This window comes from Hylobates moloch, unplaced genomic scaffold (assembly GCF_009828535.3).
Source record: "Hylobates moloch isolate HMO894 unplaced genomic scaffold, HMol_V3 SCAFFOLD_7, whole genome shotgun sequence".
Classification (NCBI taxonomy): domain Eukaryota; kingdom Metazoa; phylum Chordata; class Mammalia; order Primates; family Hylobatidae; genus Hylobates; species Hylobates moloch.
Genome location: NW_026652282.1, coordinates 114,068,024 through 114,072,243, shown reverse-complemented (window position 1 = coordinate 114,072,243; position 4,220 = coordinate 114,068,024). Strand labels below are relative to the sequence as shown.

General features: G+C 42.3%; 1 non-coding gene across 1 annotated transcript; it reads left to right on the top strand.

Annotated features, from left to right (window-relative positions):
* The first annotated feature begins 261 nt into the window (after positions 1-261).
* Positions 262-365, top strand: LOC116812312 (U6 spliceosomal RNA). The gene has a single exon (XR_004370624.1). It is a non-coding gene; the product is annotated as a U6 spliceosomal RNA (small nuclear RNA).
* The last annotated feature ends 3,855 nt before the right edge of the window (positions 366-4,220 follow it).

The window sequence follows — 4,220 nt, the reverse complement described above, 5'->3', positions numbered from 1 at the left end:
TATTGAACATACAATTCCTTTTTTTTTGCAGTTGCATACTGTTGCAGTATTTACAACCAATGCTTTATTGAGAAATATATATTTTTTAAATTTATTTTTTATTATACTTTAAGTCCTGGGATACATGTGCAGAATGTGTATGAGCATACAATTCTATAATATGAATCAGTCTTTATTAGGGTGAGCCTAAATCTGCCTTCCTATTATTTCCTCCTATGGTTCCAGCTCTTCCATAAAGAAAATCCTGAGATTCAGATGGCCATGCTCACTTGGGCAGCACATATACTAAAATCGGAATGATACAGAGATTAGCATGGGCCCTGTGCATGAATGACATGCAAATTTGTGAAGCATTCCATATTTTTAGCAACATTGATGGAACTAGAGGCCATTGTTTTAAGTAAAACAACTCGGAGATAGAAAGTTAAATACTGCATGTCCTCACTTACAAGTGGGAGCTAAATAACGTGTACACATGAACATTGAGAGTGGAATAATAAACACTGGAGACTGGGAAAGGTGAGAGGATGGGAGGGAGTAAGGGGTAAGAAATTACTTAATGGGTACAATGTACACTATTTGGGTGATGGTTACACTAAAAGCCGAAACTTCACCACTCTGCAATACATCCATGAATCAAAACTGCACTTGTGTCCCTTAAATTTATACAAACAAAAAAAAGAGACTAACATGGCACTAGTTTTCACATAGCTCCCTTTTTGCAATAATTTTCAGTCACTGACACTTGCCTCCTCTGGGTTGTCTGCTTTTCCAAACACATTGGACAGCATTGACAAGCTCCTTCGTGAGCCAGGCTCCAGTGGGCCAGTGGTCCTCTTGTCCTGTCAGGCCCATAGCTGAGCCCATGGCAGGGAGAGCCTGAACAGAGTGGCCGATGGGTGTCTCTGTTCCCGCAGAAGTCCAGGACCTCTGCCAGAGCAGTCCTAGGATTCAGACACTTGCTGAGCAGCCACATCACACTCTTTAGTGCATGATAATTCCGTGTTCTGGCTAACTGCAACTGTGATAGGTTTTTTCAAGAATGGCTGCCCAGCCAGGTCTCTTCCATCCCATACTTGCACAATTGGTTTTTTAAATACATTCCAAAGGCTTTTGGTTTCCCTTGTCTATGGATTGAGCCAGATGCCATACACTATGTGTGTGTGTGTGTGTGTGTGTGTGCACGTGTGTGTGTGTTTGTGTGTGTGTACTGGGGTGGAGAAATATTTTTTTCTTGCCAAGGCCACAGCATTTTTGGAAGTCCTTTTTGGAATTGCTGTTGAGCTAGTTTATATGTGCCATACAAGAAAATCAGCCTCATTTCTTTATAGTCACACCTTGTTTGGAACCAAAAATAATATTATTCAGTTTGATCACCCACCTCATTCACTACACTTGCTGCCAAGTAGCTTTTAGCTGTTTCCAAAAATCAAATCTGCCTTCAAGAAACAAAGCCCCTTCCCTCCCTCACCCCAGGAAGATTCCAAAGAATGTGCTATGGGCGATGGAAGTTTCTCTTTTTTTCCAAAGAAAAGTTCCAGAAAATTTGAGGACACTGTCCCTGGTGCAATGATTCCCTTCTAAGGGGGCCTCTTGGAAAGTCACAGTACTAGTTTGGATGTAGAAGGTCTTCTAGGTTTGCCAAGGGACCAACCAAATAAGGTCATAGCTTTTTATTCACTTTTATATATTTAGAAATTAATGTATTGAGTTTGAAAGATTCACATTAAAAAATTGAAAAATAAAGCATAGGGCTGGGCATGGTGGCTCACGCCTGTAATCCCAGCACTTTGGGAAGACAAGGCAAGCAGATCACTTGAGGTCAGGAGTTTGAGACCAGCCTGGCCAACATGGCAAAACCCGTCTCTACCAAAAATACAAACATTAGCCGGGTGTGGTAGCACGCGACTATAATCTCAGCATTTTGGGAGGCCGAGGCAGGCAGATCACTTGAGGCCAGGAGTTCTAGACCAGCCTGGGCAACATGGTGAAAACCTCATCTCTACTAAAACTACAAAAATTAGCTGGGCATAGAGGGGCACACCTGTAATCCCAGCTATTCAGGAGGCTGAGGCAGGAGAATCGCTTGAACCCAGAAAGTGGAGGTTGCAGTGAGCCAAGATCACGCCACTGGACTCCAGCCTGGGCAACAGAGCAAGACTCCATCTCAAAAAACAAACAAATAAACAAACAAAGACTAAGGGAGAAGAGTGCTTTAGGCAGAACAATATGACACAGGTCCATAGTGGGCCATGCACAAGGCAGGTTACTGTTGGAATACTTGCCATGGTGAAGCACTGCAGAATACCAGGTACCTCCCTGGGAGAGGGGAGAGGTACAATGTGAGGATGCACACCATGGAGTATCATGCAGCAGTGAAAAGCAACAGACCATATGTACCCCCAGCAGCATGGATGGATCTTAAAACCCTAGTATGGGTAAAAAAGAAAAAAAGGCAAGAAACTCCATGGGCTATATAGCATCTCACCATTTGAATTAATTAAAATATATGCACAGGCTGGCCGCTGTGGCTCACACCTGTAATCCCAGCACTTTGGGAGGCTGAAGCAGGTGGATCACCTGAGGTCAGGAGTTCGAGACCAGCCTGGCCAACATAGTGAAACCTCGTCTCTACTAAAAATACAAAAATTAGCCAGGCATGGTGTAGTCCCAGCTACTTGGAGTCCCAGCTACTTGGGAGGCTGAGGCAGGAGAGTCACTTGAACCCAGAAGGAGGAGGTTGCAGTGAGCTGAGGTGAGATCACACCACTGCACTCCAGCCTAGGCAACAGATTGAGACTGTCTCAAAAAAAAATAAAAAAGAGTATATATATATGTGTGTGTGTGTGTGTGTGTATGTGTATATATATATATGTATATATATGTGTGTATATATATGTGTGTATATATATATATACAGGAGACAATACATATTTTACAAAAATACAGACATACTAAAAGGTATATATTTACAGCATTAGAATGGGTACCTTTGCAGGGAGGGAAATGGCAGTGAGCTTTGGGAATAAAATAGAATAAATGAATGAATGAAACAAACCAAGAGAAGGGCCTGATCTGGACCAACTATGGTGCCTACCATGAACTGAGCAGTAGCTTTCGCTCAATCCTTTGCACCAGGGGTCACAAACAAAACCAAAAGCAAAGAAGAAAGGGAAAGGGGAAAGTCAGGGGTGGGAAGGGAGGAGAAGGCATAGGATTCCAGGAGAAACATCTTGTCTGCAGAGCCTGGTACATAGTAGGTGTTCAATAGATATTTGAGGGGATGAACATTGAGGGAATGAACAAGCATTCAAAATGTTCTGCCTCAGGCCATTTGAAACTACTGGCTTAACAAATGTACCTTCAATTATGTGACATACTTGCCACCTAGTTATACACTGACCTTAGAGTTTGAGAGGTGATTCGACTTAGAATTCTAGAGCGAGCCATCACTCAACTGCAGTTTCAGTTTAGAATGACATATTTAAAAACTACTTTGGATATGATGTTACAGCTTTCTTTTTGGGTGAAAGTCCCCGGTTGTCAGCACCATTAGGCAATGGGATTGTTACATTTATTTTGCTTTGTTAGAGTCTTCAACTCACAAAGATAGATCAGCAACCCCAACCCCCTCATTTTACATATGTAGAAATTGAGGCTCAGAGAGGTTAAGAGATTTGTTTAAGGTCACACAGCACAGTGAGTGCAAGTCAGGACTGAGCCAACCAGAGCCTTTTCAATCACATCGCATACACCTTGTCACTTGGAAGGAGCAGAATTAACAAATGGTTATATTGGTGAATGAGAGTAAAGGCTGTTTTCTGAAATCTGTGTCCACGCAGACGGAGTTAGTTACACTGATCTTCATTTTGATCCTAGTGGCAGTGAAAAAAAAAAATCCCTTATCTAACCAAACACATTGCCTTCAAAATTAATGTGTTCAAGCCAGGGCCTGCTTTGAGACGTTTAATGTTGCCTTTACAAATTAGAACCTGGGGTGCAGGAATTCCATCATCCTCACGAAGACTTCCTGTCACAACAGAGGCATTGTTCTCCCCACTCATACTGTTTGGTTTCGTGCCTTTTCTGTAAGATGTTAGGTATTTATTTTGTTTTGTTGGTGCTTTTGTAATCAGTCTAGACATAGACCTACACTGAACCATCCAGGAGGCAGATAAAACTCCCACAGTGGAATTAGGTAACCCCTTCTGTGCTGTTCT